The sequence below is a fragment of the Malaclemys terrapin genome, chromosome 12, assembly GCF_027887155.1.
Source record: "Malaclemys terrapin pileata isolate rMalTer1 chromosome 12, rMalTer1.hap1, whole genome shotgun sequence".
In the NCBI taxonomy this organism is placed as follows: Eukaryota; Metazoa; Chordata; order Testudines; family Emydidae; genus Malaclemys; species Malaclemys terrapin.
This window is the reverse complement of record NC_071516.1, coordinates 8,492,734-8,511,339: the sequence shown is the minus strand read 5'-3', so window position 1 is coordinate 8,511,339 and position 18,606 is coordinate 8,492,734. Positions and strand designations below refer to the sequence as shown.

General features: G+C 45.9%; 1 protein-coding gene across 3 annotated transcripts in view; it reads right to left on the bottom strand.

Moving 5' to 3' along the window:
* Window positions 1-18,606, bottom strand: part of LAMA5 (laminin subunit alpha 5) — a 167,806-nt gene that overhangs the window by 95,305 nt on the left and 53,895 nt on the right. The gene's annotated exons all lie outside the window — the stretch shown is intronic.

Genomic DNA, 18,606 nt, shown 5'->3' with positions numbered 1-18,606 from the left:
ATTAAAATAAGAGGACTGGTGTGACCCAGACTGTGAAGAACTTCAAAAAGGTCTCACAAAACAAAGTGATTGGGCAACAAAATGACAAATGAAATTTAATGTGGATAAATGTAAAATAATGCACATTCGAAAAAATAACCCCAACTACACATACAATATGATGGGGGCTAATTTAGCTACAACAAATCAGGAAAAAGATCTTGGAGTCATCGTGGATAGTTCTATGAAGATGTCCACGCAGTATGCAGAGGCAGTCAAAAAAGCAAACAGAATGTTAGGAATCATTAAAAAGGGGATAGAGAATAAGACGGAGAATATATTATTGCCCTTATATAAATCGATAGTATGCCCACATCTTGAATACTGTATACAGATGTGGTCTCCTCATCTCAAAAAAGATATACTGGCACTAGAAAAGGTTCAGAGAAGGGCAGCTAAAATGATTAGGGGTTTGGAGGGTCCCATATGAGGAGAGATTAGAGAGGCTAGGACTTTTCAGCTTGGAAAAGAGGAGACTAAGGGGGGATATGATAGAGGTATATAAAATTATGAGTGATGTGGAGAAAGTAGATAAGGAAAAGTTATTTACTTATTCCCATAATACAAGAACTAGGGGTCAGCAAATTAAATTAACAGGCAGCAGGTTTAAAACAAATAAAAGGAAGTTCTTCTTCACACAGTGCAGTCAACTTGTGGAACTCCTTACCTGAGGAGGTTGTGAAGGCTAGGACTAGAACAGCGTTTAAAAAAGAACTGGATAAATTCATGGAGGTTAAGTCCATCAATGGCTATTAGCTAGGATGGGTAAGGAATGGTGTCCCTAGACTCTGTTTGTCAAAAGATGGAGATGGATGGCAGGAGAGAGATCACTTAGGTTCAGTCCCTCTGGGGCACTTGGCATTGGCCACTGTCGGTAGACAGGATACTGAGCTAGATGGACCTTTGGTCTGACCCAGTACGGCTGTTCTTATGGTGGCATCTGGTCCCCCCCCTTGGAAATAAAGAGTGGAGCAAAACTCTCTGCTCCCACGTGGATCACTATGCCACGTGGACGCTGGACAGAACCATGGCCAGGGCAAGACGTTCTCAAGATGGGACCGGTCAGATTCTGGTTATATTTTTCACTGGGGAGCATTCAGTGACAGCATCTTTCCAGCTGGAACGGGACTGGACGCAGAAGGGCATTATCCTGCACACTGTTCAGAAAGCCCAAATTCACCCCATCGAAATTCAAAGATCTGCTGGCCAAAATAACCACTCCAAGGCAGCTTCTTCATTACAGTGGATGGATACATGCCACACACTGGCATGGGCAGGACAGCCACCCACACTGTATCGGCTCTGTACTCTGAGGACTTTCTTCTGCAGGGCTGTGACTCACCACCTTTTACAACAAGCCTGGTTGAATGCTTAGCGCTGCAGTTCACAATGGCAATAACTCAAAAGATGGAAAGCCCGGGGCCTTAAATCAGTAATTCTTCTCTTAAAAAAAAAAAAAAAATACAAGGACAGGCTCCAGCAAAGCGCATGTTCCCCAGTCTGATAAATCAGCTGGAATTTACTTGGGGGGTCTGATCGTGTTTAGTATGAAAGGAGATCATAATAATCTACTCCCTTCCCTGTGAGAAAGAGCCTCCCAAAAAGTAACATCTCTCTTCCTTCTGTTGCTCCTCAAGTCTACCCTGTGATACCAAAAGATCCTGTAAAGCAGTATTCTCAAACTAGGGTCGCCGCTTGTGCAGGGAAAGCCCATGGCGGGCTGGGACGGTTTGTTTACCTGCCGCGTCCGCAGGTTCAGCCGATCGCGGCTCCCACTGGCCACGGTTCGCCGCTCCAGGCCAATGAGGGCTGCGGGAAGTGGCGCAGGCTGAGGGACGCGGTGCAGGCCAAGGGACGTGCTGGCCACCCTTCCTGCAGCCCCATTGGCCTAGAGCAGTGAACCGCGGCCACTGGGAGCTGCGATCAGCCGAACCTGTGGACGCGGCAGGTAAACAAACCGACCCGGTCCGCCAGGGCCTTTCCCTGAACAAGCGGTGGCCCTAGTTTGAGAACCACTGCTCTAAAGAGATTTAGAGGATCGACCCGAGTGCTTATCTTCCCTCAGTCCTTAAATCACACACACAACTCCCACCGAAGTCAATGTTAACTGAGCACAAATGAAGCAAAGGCCTCTGGGGCATGGGGTGAAAGGATCTGCACCATAGTTGAGGTAGCATTGGGCTGATGTTTAGCTCCCTGATCTGTACTGCTCACAAACAGGCAGTGCTAACAGTCATAGTCCCCTGTTCCGCCCACCGAGAAAGCCCATCTTGGCTTGAACCCAGAGTCAGGCAAATGCTTGGCCATGAGAGATGAGCCTTGAGATGTGCTCAAGAAAGGCTGTCGGGTACTGGGAAGCTTTTACCCTATCCAGGAGGGAGCAGGTGATGCTGTCACAGGCTGCTAGGAAATATCCATCTGGTAAATATCATTCCTTTTGCCTCCTTCTTAGACAGAGACCATATCCTAAAACCCTGCCCTTGAGACTTGTACCATTCCGTGCCAGTCAGTCCTACATCCACCCAACCACAGAGACAGCTGGGTGCAAGCAAAGCCCAGAACAGCTTCTCTTCCACACACACCAGGTTCAGGAGAGCAGGCAGAGAAGACCTTTTAGGTTTCAGCTTGGCTATTGCACTGGGCTACTCCCAATTAGTCTGGACACTGATTTATGCAGCCATGTCCTTGCCAAGAATGAAATAAATATACTCTTTGGACAGCTAAAATGTCAGTGCTAGAAAGAAACAAAAGCTCAAGCAGAAATTCTCTTCCCCAGCTGGCACGAGCTCGCTCCAAGAATCCCACTCTATCATCCTGTCAAATGGGGATATTTACAGGCAGATGAAGCTCTCTTATCAGGCAAAATTCTTAGCATCAAAAACACCACAAAGGGCATCTCGCACTTGCAAGAAGTGCTGATTTGCAGCTCCGGGGTCCCTCCAGGTACAGAGCTGGCACAGTATGGCAGCTGCCCTGCCAATGCCAACATGCGTCTACTTGACTAGGAGGAACCACCTCTACAACAGAGGGGAGTAAAGACTCCATGCCCATTGTGACAATGCGGTTCTGACGGAACCCAACTGAGAGTGCCAACTCAGGACAAATTGTTCAAACAGGGCAGTTACAGCCCAAGGTTGGGGTTTTTTCCACCTCTAAGGCAAACCAAACCAGCCAGACTAGGAGGACTTCGGTCTCACCCCACTGGCTAACCGCAAGTCTCATAAGCAATCTCCTTAGACACTCCAGTTTCCCAGTATTACCACCAGTGCCACTCGTTATGGGGACAAATGGTTATGAAAACCAATACCCCAGTAAAAGAAAAAGGTTCTCCTGATCCCAAAGGACCAAGCGCCAGACCCAGGTCAATATACAAATCAGATCTTACCCACAAATCACGCTGTTGCCAATCCTTTAGAATCTAAAATCTAAAGGTTTATTCATAAAAGGAAAAAGATAGAGATGAGAGTTAAAATTGGTTAAATGGAATCAATTACATACAGTAATGGCAAAATTCTTGGTTCAGGCTTGCAGCAACGATAGAATAAACTGCAGGTTCAAATCAAGTCTCTGGAATACATCCCCCGCTGGGATGGGTCCTCAGTCCTTTGTTCAAAGCTTCAGCTTGTAGCAAAGTTCCTCCAGAGGTATGAAGCAGGATTGAAGACAAAATGGAGATGAGGCATCAGCCTTATATAGTCTTTTCCAGGTGTAAGAACACCTCTTTGTTCTTACTGTGGAAAATTACAGCAAAATGGAGTCTGGAGTCACATGGGCAAGTTCCTGCATACTTTGCTGAGTTCTCAAGGCATATTTGCCTTCTCTCAATGGGTCCATTGTATAGCCGATGGTCCTTAATGGGCCATCAAGCAGGCTAGGCAGAGCTAACACCAGTTTGTCTGAGATGTCACCCAGCAGCATAGCATAAGTTTGAAATACAGACAGTATAGAGCCAATATTCGCCATACAGACAGTATAGAGCCAATATTCATAACTTCAACTACAAAATTGATACACACATATAGACAGCATAATCATAACCAGTAAACAATAACCTTGTCTTAGACACCCCATTTGACCCCCTTTATACAAGATTTGCATGCCACTACAGGACCTTGGTTGCAACAATGATCTATATGGTCCCAGATTATATCAATAACGTCACACCCATTTAGTCCTTCTGACGAGATTGCCAGCAAGGGGCCCAAAATAGTAGCCAGCGTGTTGCGATTTTCTGTGCACCAGTAAGTCCCAGCGCCAGTCACAAATTCAAGCCACTCAGCAGCCACTTGGCAATTACCAAGAATCACGTGCTTTGAAAACAGCTGTAGCCTGCTACAGGTAGTTTCTTAAGAGAGGAAAGAAATAGACCTGAGCCAGGGAAGAGGCAACCAAGTCTCCCAAGCTGTTCATAAAACACACTTCCTCTGGAGTGACCAGGGTTTGGTGGGATCTGGTGTGACCGTCCCTATGACTGCGGGAATGTAGTGCAGGTGGAAGGTGCTGTCTTGACAGACAGCCCTGGAGACCGAAGCATGGGCCGTGGCAGTGCCAGCTTCCCAGCAATGGGTCTTGGGGCTGGCCAAGTCCCTAGCCTGCCCCCGACCGAGCACACAAAGCCAGAGTTAGCATCCAAGCTTGCCCCCTCCCTGGGGGGTGGGTTTTATTGAGAGCTTGGAAAGACCACCACAAACTAAACTTCCACCTGAACCTGCCTCTTCCTAGGGCTCCCATCAAGACCCTCCTCTGACTCAGAGAGTGGCTGCTCCCCGCCCACTGCAGCAACCTTAATGCAGGCTGGTAGCACCTGAATTTCAGATGACTCCTCAGAAGAGCCCTGCGTTCCTATATACAAGGTTTGCCATTCTGTCCCTTGCCTAGACCTCGTCCTGGATGGCCTGCTGCTATGGGCAAGAGGACACTCCCGTCATCTCTCGATGTTCCTTCAGTCCTAGGCCCCTTCGCGGTCCCTATAACTGCCGTGGCACTTTTGGAGGACAAGGATACCTGCTTACTGAGAACCGGACTGAGAGGACCATACCCATTTCCCACAGGCAGGATTTGAGCTTGCTACCTACAAGGAAAAAAGTCTGGGGCAGATCCTCGGCAGGCGTAGAGTGTTACAGCTCTGCTGAAGGCCATTTCTACCAGCTGAGTGTCTGCCCCTCTATAGCCCCATGCCAATCTCCAGCTCATTCCCCCACAAACCTCCGACATAACTCAGTGTTCCCTGTTTAGGACAAATCCCTCTCCAAGTTCTCCCTAAAGCCCAAAGAGCAGCGGGAGCTAGGGGAATGGCCCATGGGAAATGCACACCAATTATATCAAAGGTACGACTCAAACCAACTAAGATTTATAAATGGCCACCCAGCGCAGGTGCACGTTCCCGCAGCAAAAACAGCACCAATGCTGAAAGATAAAACACACTTTTCACATGGCTAAAGCAAAAGACCCAACCTAGATACAGGCCCAAGTTCCTCTCTGTGGTTCAGGCATTTCCAAGGCACGTGAGACTAAGATCGCATTGGGGGACAGCATTTTCTGACCACTAACTCTTGTAACCAAGCTGTTATTTATTAGTGAAGAACCAGAGGCCAGGCTTTCAGTCAGCTGCTTTCCCTCCAGGATCAGTTCTCACAGGTTTACATCTGCTTCTTGGCATGGGAAACACGGCTGAGTACCAGCCAATGAAGTTATGCATTCCCCTCGGTTATAAATCCATCTCCAGCTTTATTCTTTGGGGGATAAATTAATGTTCCTACTGGAATGCAGCATGGCTTTTGGCTTGACAAGATTGGCTATAGAGTTTCAGGGTATCCAGAAGCACGCTGGACGGCAGCACTAAGAAAGCTGCTCTGTAGCTTGCAATTCAGAGAGACAGACGAGCCTGAGTTCTCTTTAATCGGTATCCTCCTGCAAGTGAGACAGGCGCGACGTAGCAGCCTGGTCTCAACGCTGGGAACTAGGAACTCCCCGGGTCTAATCCCAGATCTCATGCTGACTCGCTCTAGCTTTGGTAAGTCACTCAGGGGCTCGTTTTCAGAGCTAGAGAGAAGCCACAGCTCTAAGGGAGGTCAACGAGAGGTGCAAATACTCACGGCCTCTGAAAAATAACACTTGTAACTTCCTAATGCACCAGCTTCCCCATGTACCCAATGGGGAGAATACCCACCTCATTGGGAGTATGACAGGGATTAGTCTTTGTTATCCTTTATCTGATAGTAGCACCTGGGAGCCCCATTGTGCTAGATACTGCACACACACACACACACACACACAACTAAGAGTCCCTGCCTCAAAGAGCTTACACCACTCTAAGAGTTAACTACAAGTCCGTCTGTAGCCACCCATCGTCGGACACACACTATAAGCACTTGGGGCAGGGACTTTTTGTTCCATGTCTGCGCGGCCCCAGTACAATGGGCCATGACCGCGGCTCCGAGGTGCTACACACTCCACATGATACATCATATTAACAACGAGAGACAATGGGTGGATACAGGCAGACAGAGCAGCCCGGGGAAACACCACCAATCAGCATGACAGGCACTGGTCTCAGAGCACTAGCACACATCTTGAATACTGCGTACAGATGTGGTCTCCTCATCTCAAAAAAAGATATACTGGCACTAGAAAAGGTTCAGAGAAGGGCAACTAAAATGATTAGGGGTTTGGAAAGGGTCCCATATGAGGAGAGATTAAAGAGGCTAAGACTTTTCAGCTTGGAAAAGAGGAGACTAAGGGGGGATATGATAGAGGTATATAAAATCATGAGTGATGTGGAGAAAGTGAATAAGGAAAAGTTATTTACTTGTTCCCATAATATAAGAACTAGGGGTCAGCAAATGAAATTAATGGGCAGCAGGTTTAAAACAAATAAAAGGAAGTTCTTCTTCACACAGTGCAGTCAACTTGTGGAACTCCTTGCCTGAGGAGGTTGTGAAGGCTAGGACTAGAACAGTGTTTAAAAGAGAACTAGATAAATTCATGGAGGTTAAGTCCGTTAATGGCTATTAGCCAGGACGGGTAAGGAATGGTGTCCCTAGCTCTGTTTGTCAGAGGGCGGAGATGGATGGCAGGAGAGAGATCACTTGATCATTACCTGTTAGGTTCACTCCCTCTGAAGCACCTGGCATTGGCCACTGTTGGCAGACAGGATACTGGGCTAGATGGACCTTTGGTCTGACCCAGTATGGTCATTTTTAAGTTCTCATGTTCACAGATTTTCAGAAGGGTGTCCGTCTGAAAAACTGGGCCTAGAAATCATGAGCTATATTACCCACTGTATTTCCTTGGGACACCCAAAAACACTGGCCACTTTTGAAAAAGCAGACCTAGCTTCCCTTAATCTTTCCCTGCCTCAGTTTCCCCCTTTGTAAAACAGAGAGACTATCCAGCTCACCGGGATGCTGTGATGTTTCACTCTCAGGAGACTTCGTATTGCAAGCAGGAGCCTGGGAGCAGCGAGCCTGTCCTGCTGAGACCATGCTGCTATTGTAAGTGAGCTAGCAATCAAAGCTACCTTGTGTGTGGCTTCATGTGCTGCAGTACAGACACACCCATAGTGTTTATAAATTACTTATATGAGATCCTTCCAGGACAGGTGCTATCAAAGGGCCAGCTGTTTTTATTATTCACGCAGAGTCTTTTTGAGATGAAGGTATGTGTTTCTGTCCTTCCATTCAAGGAGAATGGGCTGATGCAAAATTTTAAAAACAGACAATGTTGATATCTTCGGTATTTATCATTCCCCCCACCCCCCACCCCGCGGTAGTCAGTTCCACGGTGACAGGCAGCAGGCCCCTGCCAGTACCCCACTGCAGCAGATTCACCGCTCTCCAATTTCATGCTGAGAAAGTAACATTTGCAATTACAGGCACAAGAGACCCATCCTTGACTGTCAAGTCATCCTTGTTCCCTGCTCCAGTGTTACAGCTGCGAAGCCCCGCACTCCTGGACGGTATTGATTACATCACAATCAAATCAGAGAGAGAGAGAGAGTGTGTGTGTGTGTGTGTGAGTGAGAGAGAGAGACTATGCACAAATGTTATACAGCTGGACTCAGAACACCCTCTCCCTCAACCCCACGCCTTGTTTAAAGTGAAAATGACAGCAGAAAATGAATGAACATTCCTGGCTGAAAGCTGTATTGTTCCAGTAACATGGGAGCTGTCACGATAAGTAAGTCAGGAGGCCCGTGATCCCTGACAGCAACCCTTACACTTGTGGGGGAAAGGTTTACTAGTCTCAGTCAATCAAAAGCCATCAGAGCAGTTTTGCATGCGTGACACACCAACCCACCACTCTATTTCTCTCTGCTACAGAAGCACATTTGGGACAATTGTGCCCACACTGCTGGCAAATTTTTTCAGATGCCAGCAAGAATCCCACTCACATAGCATAGCAGAGCCTGGACCTGCTGTTCTGGCAAGGGGAATTTTACCATATAATGGCAAGGGAAGCATAAGACAATTTTTAAAGAACATGAAAGGTAAGACTGAAGTCCTAACATTAAGATCCCCTTTTAGTATGAGCCACAGTGTCCTAGCAAAATCCCAGTTCATGTATTAACATTCTGCCTCTAAGTTCACCCGGCACTTTCAAAATGACACAGCATTCTTCCACTGCTTAAGTTAAACAATTGTGTAGCATTGCTGTGCACTGCTAAACAACTGCTGCTTCCCCCCCCCCCCCCCCCCCCAAGAAGTGGCTGCACTTTAGTGTCAGTATGTAGTGGTCCCTACACTATATATCCAATCCTTACCAACCCTGGGTGTTATGAGGCTTAATCAGCATTTATTAAGCCAATTGAATTTCTAGAGCACATTTGCATCTGAGTATCTCTAAACATCATCATTAGAGCTCTCTCTCTCTCTCTCGCAGGAGCCATTCTTGTTCACATTACAGAAAATTTACAGGATTCTGTGACCGTGGCAAACCCAGACACTAAACTGTGACATGCAGCTCAGTGCAATGGTGGGACATCTTGTTAAATCTGGTGGATTTTGGCCCTACTATTTTTCTGAACATGACAGGCTGCCGGAAAAAAGAAAGGCAAAATGACTGTATCAAGTACGTATATTGAGAAAGTTATAAAGATGGTGCAGTAGCTCTAAAAATGGAGAGAGAGAAAGCTGGCAAGAAAATCCTTTTCATTCCATATTTAGTCCCAATACATTTCTGCCCAACCAGTATAGAAAGAGAAAGTCAGTAGTTTTTTTCCAGAAGCTTTATTTAGCTCATATCTTCATTCAGATGAATAAAAACCTCTATACTCCCAGAGTCCTGGCCAATTTTTTTTCCTCCATAGAGAAAGGGGTTGCCATGCCAAGTGCCACGTTTAGTGCACATGCTCATCTCTAAAAAAAGTAGATCTCATTGCATCTGGCACATTTTATGGAGTCGAGGGGGGAAGATTCAAACCTATAGTAGAAGCTTTGGTGACCTGTAACACCAGAACGAGGTCAGCAGAGCAGTGATCCAAGCAATAGCAAACATCGATAGCACCAATCACCTAAGGGAGAGGATTGTGGGTGTTGTGGGAAGAGCTGGGTGAATATTTTTCAGCAAATATTTAAAAAAAATGCATTTTTAGGACACAACTATTGGCAACTTTGGGGTAAACAATAGTTTTAGCTTTTAAAAAAAGTAGATTTTTCCCCAAAATAATTGTAGCTGTTCATTTCAACCCTTTCAAAATGAAATGTCTTGCATGCTTTTCAATCCAAAAAGAAAATTTTGTTTTTGTTTTTCAGTTCGGGGGGCGGGGGGAGGCGGAAATTAGCTTTGGTTTGAAACGAAGCATTCCCCACCCCCCATTTTTCAGTTCAGCCCCAAACCAGAAAAATTATTCTACACTCAGCTCTACTCATGGGGAGGAGCAAGGGAGAAAAGAAGCAAAATGAGTAATACTGAAATGCAGTCACATTATGCACCTATTCAAGCGCCTCACCGCTCAGGAAGTTGGTCTCATCACAGCTTGGCTAAAGATTAACCCCACAAATACTGGGACAATCCTTAAAGAGCACCATGGGATGAAGGAAGTCTAAGGGGTACAGTCTGGACAATCAAACTTAGGTTCATAGGCAAGAATTACATTTTTGGACTAAGAGGAGGCAACCAACTTGTCCATGACACAGAGTGACTATATACCTTAACACGATATGGATGTCTTTGCTCAGGAAGGTGCCTGGACCAGGATGGCAGTGGTGAGGATGGGAGGTTTACTGGCAGAGTGCAGGATGAAGCATGAGCATCAGATGTAGCATGGATGAGGGGCTCTTCTTGAACAGAGCAGCTAATTTACTGACAAGACAGAACACAAGGCTCCATATGCCTAGTGCTATACAGCTGCTGCAGCGGGTAAGTCTATCAGACACCGAGACCATTCAAGTATGCCGGACAACGTTAGATTGTTATTTAGATCACATTAGACATGTGCACAGTCCTTAGCAAAACACAGCTCAGACTAGTCCCTGACCTAATGAAATGACCAGCTAAATTGGACAGAATCAATATGACCAAAGGAGGAGCCTTCAGGATATGAGCAGATAAGTCGTTGTCTGTCAGCAATGGACAGCTAAACAACAAGTGGTTTTTAAGTAAAGATGTGAACGAGGTGGAAGATGCTCAGCCCATAGGAACTGGGAACTCAAGAAGAGGCTGCACCCAAGGAAACTCTAAATTGAAAATGGGATACGGTGATGACGACGACTCAGGATAGCCTTAGATTTCTACTGTAGATCTACCTCACTTGGGCTAGCTGTAGTAGACTTTGGCAGGACATTTTCATGCTCTGTTGTGCCTGCTACATTTGTCACGGATGGGCTTGTTCTTGATGGATGGCACAGATTTTTAAAGAGCAATGACGCTGTTATTATTAAGAGCAACATTACATAGGTTTGGTGGGTGGAAGGGAAGTTCTGTGAAATCTTTGGCCAGGAAATCATGACAGACAGGAAAATTAGCAACCAATTTTCTTTCCAAATAGTAATATTTTTATCTCTGACTGAGGTTGCAGTTCCCAGCTTTGAATCAGAATCATTTACAGGCCATTCAAATGCATGAAAAACAAGTTCAACATCCTAGAGAGGATGAGATACTGACGAGGAGGAGCCAAGCAGCCTTGTCTGTGATTAGAACCCCACTGAAATATCATTCCAACTAATTACTCCTCCACCTGACAGCACTGAGGTTTTGATGAGTGAAACCAGCACACCACGAATCAGCAGCAAATCCACCCGCTTTAGAACCATAAATTCTTGGGTCTGAATTAACAACTTCCTGTTTGTCCCTCAAATGAGTAAGAGGCACAGGAATGTTTAGAGATGGCAATTTTTAAGAAGTCTGTACTGTTTTTTATTCCCCTCGCCTCTTCATGGGGAGTTATTTTGTAATAGTTATTGCTGATTAACTCTATGTGTAGTGAATTAAGCTAATTCAAAATAAAATATGCTTATTCCAGAATAAGAGCTAATCAGGAATAGTTAATCTCCTTTAAATTCACACAATGCCTTATTCCAGATTAATTTCCATGTGTAGACAAGCCCTAAAACAGGACTTCAGTTTCCCAGCCATTGAAGATGAATGGGAAACTGTCACCATGAACTGGAACTAGAAAACACAATGAAATTATTTTGGGACGTTTGGTTTTATTAATGACCTGAATACTCACTCATACTGCACTTGCATTAGCAAAAGATCTATACAGTTGCACTAAATCATCTAAACAAAAGGGGAGGAATTGAGAGAGACTTACTTTAATGGCTGGCTCACAAACAGGATAAGAGACCTACTACTAGAACTCACAGCCAGAGGAGCTGTGGTTTTGAAGCTAGATTAGGGTTCTAATTCCAGCTCCCTGACTGCTTGTGATTTGTGTAGTAGCTATGTGTGTTTTTCGGCAGCACCTGAATTTGTTACCATGAATTAACAGAACAGCATCACACAGGAAAAACAGGCTGGTTTCTGCCTCGCTGATACTAGATCTTCTTGGGGAATGCATAGACTGGAGCCTCTAGAGAGCCACAACAGAGCATGAGCCGTTTAAAAAATGAGAGAGGCTTTTGTCCCCGCCGTATTTAAAGAGCCCATCTGCTTAAAAGGCCCACAGAAAGTGGAGTGCAGCCGCCCTGTTCTACACTCACAGCAACACCATGGGGGCACATGGTCACACAGACCAAGCTCGGACACGCAGCAGGAAGAGGCCTACGCCATGGTCGGAGAGTCCACAACTGCATACCCACTGGGGGAGTGGGAGAAGCAGCTGCCTGCAGCTACGGCCTTACAGGGGGCTGCTCCCCCAACAAGGAGAGGTTCTTCAGGGCCCAAAACACTGGACAGAGGCTGCAGCACATGTACCCTCCCACAGAAATAGTAGCAAATAAAGACAATTCATAACCAAACTGGCACGATCTTGGGCCCTTTCTCATAGACAAATATTGGTCTGGTGTGGAGGCACTGTGAAGCCATAGGGCATTTTCCTTTCTTTTTATATTTGACTTTCTCTAGCTTGGTAATGTGTCCCCTTCCTCTCCCTCTTTGTACCTTGGCCTTTTATCCTTTCTTCTCACTGATCAGGTCATGTATCTGTCGCAGCAACGTCTTCTTACCACTCTGCTTGACTTCCTGCAGTCATTTGACCTTCAAAAGGCAGCCTCATTTCTTCTTTGCCCCAGAGGACACTGACCCTTTTCAACATATTCTATGGAGTTGTTGCCGATAGATGTGCATGGTTTTTATTTCCTTTTACACAGGAAAATATTTGTGAAGGGCTTGATTGTGTGTTTTTCCTGGTTAAAATTCCTTTTCATCCTAGTCACTTTTTGCTTTTCTCCTTTTTAGAGAAAACATTTAGGCCCTGTTCCCGCAACCAAACACCTGCACGCAAATAACTTTGTGCCTATGAATGGTTCTCTTAGGACTATTCATGGGTGTATTTGAAAGGTTAGGTCACTATCATGTAAACACACACATGCACACACTCTCTCTCACTACTGTTTCTTTCTCTTACCCAGAACACATGCTCCCTCTCAAATTTATAGGTGTGTCTAAATCTCATGACAGAAAAAAAATGAGGCTTCTGCCACCTGGAAGGCAGGGATCAGTTCACAGCAGTTACAGAATTTGGAATATGCAGCTCACTTTTAGGTAAAAGAAATTATCCCCAGTTAAATGACTTTTATGAGCAAACTTTTCAAAACAACCACAAACGCTCTTTAAAGGTGGTTTCAAAGTCCATTGTAGCTCACCCTACCTTCTGCCCATACACACAAAACCCTTTAATGTGCCTCATCCCTCCCAGACAGAAACCAGAACAACATTCCTGAGAAGGTGAGCTAGTTCTTATCTTTCTAGGGTAGGTTAATTATGGAGGAATCTAGCCAGACTGAAATAGAGTCAAGCCTCTTTCCCTCTATTTCCAGGAGAGCGCGAGGGATCCTATCGATACTGAACAGTGCTGTCAGAGTTTCCGTGGCTCAGCCTGAGCAGAGGGTTTTGGTTGGGGCTCATTCAACATGCCCTAGGGACAAAAATCCCTTCCATAAAAATACAAGGCTATGGATATGTTTTGGGACAAAACCATGCATAATCCATCACGCACCCACCCCTGCAGTCAATGGCTCCTTTTCCCCTCTTGAGCACAATGATATATGGCCACTTCCCCAAGAGAAACAGAGCACTCAGACCAGGGAAGAAAGACGTCCACAATACACCAAGGACTGTTTCACTCTAATGGAACACGGCCTCGTGCCTAAAATTAGTGGGAAGAGGGTGCGTATGAACAATGGTCCCAGCGCCTTTACCGGGCTCTTCCCAGCCCACAAGCCCCAGGGCATTTACTTGGTTTCCCCAATTAATATTTAATATGCAGCCTTTATTGCTCCTGCAGAAATTTAAGAACACTGCAAGTGCTCTTAATAATATGATCTTTTAAGCGCCAAGAGTGTTTCAACAGGGAGAAGAGATAACAGGATTTAATGGCCTTTGCAGAAATCCGGGACGATAAATGCTCTGTAATTTAAAATTAATTAGCGCAAACACCTGGCCCTCAGGGAGCTCTGAAGGGAGACGCTTCTCTTCATCAGTGCCTGAAAGAGGGAAGCAGATCAGACATGGGAAAAGAGCACAGGCATGAGTCTGGTGAGTACTGGGCAGGAGCCCTCCTGGGAGCTGAAGTGAGGTACTTAACCAATGCCGTATTTGGGATACACTAGGAATAGAATTAGGACCATTCTGCAAAGCTTCAAATAACCAGTTCTTTTTTTTTATTGGCCTTCTAGTTAATGAACCTAGAGAGATTCCAGTATCAAGCTTTCCTCAACACCCCGAGGGCTAGAAGCTTTTTTCCTTCTTAAAATTAAAATTGAGATTCTCCCATAACCCAATGGCTTTAGGAGCTGAGGCTTTAAAAGAAAAACACGTAAGTGCATGAGACTTGTGTGCATAAAAACCACAAGTTGGCAACACAGATCTGAATATTTTAATTTACCTGTGCCCCAAAAACTGATCTGTTCCTTTTCTATAAATAGCTGAACCCAGCCTAAGACAAGGTAAAGCATTTCCCAGCAAGAGCATATATATTAATTCTAAAGAGAATGATGGGTTCATTCATTATTTCATACACAGGCTTCTGTTCTTCTTCACAGCAGCTTCTCTCCATACGAGTCGTTCTTCTACAGACAAATGCAGCGTACATTTCCGGCCAAAAATAGTCTGAGAACGGGATTTGAAGCACCTGACTGAGCTGGGACAGATCGGTGCCATCATAGTTCGGCTGGGCGAGCCTGGACAGCATTAAGTCATTCCAAGTCCCTAGGAAGCTTAGTCTTCCAGGCTACATTTGGCAGGGGTTTTTGATGTACAGCCATTAAATCAGCTGACCCTTGGGAGAACACAGGGAGGTGTAAAACACTGAATAGCCTCCATACAGGCTGCCACTTCCAGTAGAGTGCATAGGTTAGATTTGTGGCTGTCACAGGGAAGAGTGAGGTTGCAATGAGTGTCGTATGGGTGCTTAATTACATGCATATTATACAAAGAGTCACCAGCCGGAGGGGACTTTTCCGCCCTGATCCTGCAGACGCTGAAGCATGTGCATAAACTTGACTTACAGGAGTCGTTACACTGAGCTCAAAATTAAGTGGGCTTTGTTTGCCAGACACTGGCCATGTCAGTCTCTGACTGCAGCCAAACAAGTGTGCGCCAAAGGCATCGGCGTACACAACTGGTCACTTTTAAACACGACTCCAGAAAAAAATATATTATATATATATATATAGTGCTCAGAAGAGGCCACTGCTGGAGCAAATCCACCGACTGCAGCTTGGTCTGAGAGGTAATAGTCTAGAAACCCGAGTCCCTGAACTGGCCAGTTACATAGGATAGTTTTCAGTCTAGCACCATTGTGTTACAATTTCCATGTGCAATCTTCTGCAGACACACTGGTGCGAAAGTGGGTTACCAGTCTGATGCGGTAGCGTCATACACACACTTTGCACTGGTGTAAGTCATTGTACAAGGGCAGGCCACATTGACTTAAGTCCACTGGCTTATGCACCAGGATGGAATTTGGCCCACTGAGCACATTCTAGGCCTGACTCTCCTCTGCCCTGCACCCTGTGCAAACAATCCCACCTGTGCCGGGGGGGCTAAAATGCTACCAGTCAGTATACTCCACTTACCCCATAAGTGGTAGCTTTTCCACACAGACTTTGCAAAGGTGTCAGTGATATCACAATGTACAACCCCACACAGAATCAGGTCTCCTCGCACCCCAATAGGTATGTGGTGCTGTCTCCATTTTACAGATGGAGAGAAAGAGAGCAGAGCAATTAAATGAGTTGCTCACGAACACAGGAGAGTCAGGATTAGAACTCAAGTCCTCAGCCCCCATACGATGCTCGATCCAAGCCTCAGCCTTATGACCAGACCTCTGGCAGGGCTCAATGGATTCACAGCAAAATCAGAAATCCCCCTTACTTGGGAGGAGGGAGGTTTGCTATACATTTGGAATGCAGCCCCAGGTAAAAGCTGGGACCAGATCAAAGCCAACCAGGTAGTCGAAACAGGATCGTGTCAAAAACATGAAAGGTCAGGCTTGACAAACCCCTGGCGGACATGATTTAGTTGGAGATTGGTCCTGCTTTGAGCAGGGGGTTGGATTAGATGACCTCCTGAGGTCCCTTCCAATCCTGATATTCTATGAAATCTGTGGTTTTCATAAGAAACTGGGTGAAATGCAGTTACAGCTGAGGTTTGCTTTGACATGTGGGGTTTGATGGGACCCCAAAGGCTATGGGGTGCAACGGCCACTCCATTCAGAACCCCAAGTGTGCAACAACTGAATGGACTGATAGCAAAAATAATGGTCACACCAACACCTGTGACACATGGCCCTCCATGGGTTCACAGAGCTCCATCTTAAAAAGATCTCCTTCGCAGCTTTAGGCCAAGAGGGATGCATGTTTCCTTGAATTAAGGAAGATCATGGATTATGCTCTCGGTCATAGTGCACTAGCATTTCACACACAAGTGCAACGAGAGGGCAGGCTGTTCAAACTGTAGTTCCTGGCCTCCGTCTAAGGAGGGGTTAATGTGACTTGCTAATCTTCCCGCTCCCAAGTGTTATGTCTAAAAGGGTCTGAACGGGAAATGAGAGCTTCCATTTACAAATCCAGGAATGTCAGGTGACAGTGGTCTCTCCCGACAGAGTCAGCCCTGCTTGGAGAAGGCTGTAATCTGAACAATGCTTTTCAACTGCTAATGGATAACCTTCAATTTCTCCAATGGCTGTGCTCACCAACCCAAAGCACCTCTAGGCCTTTTAAAAGGGCATGACCCCTTTTCTCTTCCTCTCCCCTCCCCTTCCCACCCAACACGAAACAGCTGCTTTAATCCTCTTGCAAACATCAGCACTACCCCAGAACAACAGCTGCAGTAACCCTTCCTCTTCCGGACATAATTAAAGCCACAGATGACTACTTACTAAGTTAACTCCTCTGAGGCCTTGGCTACACTTGGGGATTCACAGCGCTGCCGTGAATGTAGTCGCACCGCCAGCGCTGCGAGAGAGCTCTCTCACAGCGCTGCAAGTACTCCACCTCTCCGAGGGAATAGCGTGCAGTGCTGCGAGCGAGCGTGCAGCGTTGCAGGCGCTGATTACACTGGTGCTTTACAGCGCTGCACTCGCTGCGCTCGGGGGGGGGGAGGGGGGGGGAGTGTTTTCACACCCCTGAGCGCAGCAAGTTGCAGCGCTGTACAGCACCAGTGTAGCCAAGGCCTTTCACTTTGAGCTCTCCGCTCCCATTAACCCTTAAAGTCTGCTAGGAAGTATTAGCAAAAAGAAGAACAGGAGTACTTGTGGCACCTTAGAGACTAACCAATTTATTAGAGCATAAGCTTTCGTGGGCTACAGCCCACTTCTTCAGATCCATTCTATATGCATCCGAAGAAGTGGGCTGTAGTCCACGAAAGCTTATGCTCTAATAAATTGGTTAGTCTCTAAGGTGCCACAAGTACTCCTGTTCTTTTTGCGGATACAGACTAACACGGCTGCTACTCTGAAACCTAGGAAGTATTAGGTCTTTTTGGAATCAGATATTCTAGGGGACACTGCGTCATAGTGGTCTCTGACAGGATTGGTTTTGGGTCACGTTTGGAACATTCCAGATGGCATCCCTTCAAACAGATGTGAACAGCATTGCTGGCAAGCGTAGGGGAAGGGCCAAGAAGCTACTCAAACATGCCCCTAGGGAAAGCATGGAACTGAAAGAGAAGGAATTTTGCTTGGACACATCAGTTTCATTACCTAGGAAGAGAAGAGGCATAAAACAAGATCGAGCCTAACCTAACTGCTCACCACCATGGACCAATATTCAGTTAGTGCAATGGTTGCTGAAGTGCGGTAGACAGGCATGTTCGTTTGGACAGACAGAGGAGTTGGTGCCACAGAAAGTCTGAATAAAATAAGAGGTTTACGTAGAACTCCCTGAAGTCCAGACTACTGTGCAACCTACCCAAATCAAGCTTTGTTAGAAACTTGCCTGGTTTCTTGAGCCAAAAGGTGAGATTTTTCAAAAGCTTTCAGTATTGGCCTAACTCTGCTCCCTTTGAAGTCAATGGGACTTTTACCACGGACTTCAATAGAAGCAGAAATAAGCCAGTACTTTTTGGGCAGGATTTTCAAAAGCATTAAAAAAAAAAATCCCTCTGTATGTATTCCTCTGAGTGGCACATTGGGAAGTATAGCAGCCCACTATAGCTGGAGCTCCTGCAGCCACAAAACAGAAAGGATGGTTTAAAGTGTGAGTCAACTTATACCTGGGGGTTTGCAATCTGATAGCCGCTATTATTTGAAGTAGCAAGAGGAATACACCTTTTTTTTTTTTTTAAACAAGCAGTTAGTCTCCTGTCTATGGGACTGAGTTTTGGTGGAGAATCTTATTCAAAAGCCAACGTCGCTCTAGGAACTCTGCAAATTGATGACTGGCTGTACAAAGAACAGGCTGGAGAAGAGCAAACAGGATTTTTAGACATGTTTCTAAAATGACACTTTGCAGCCAAAAGGTG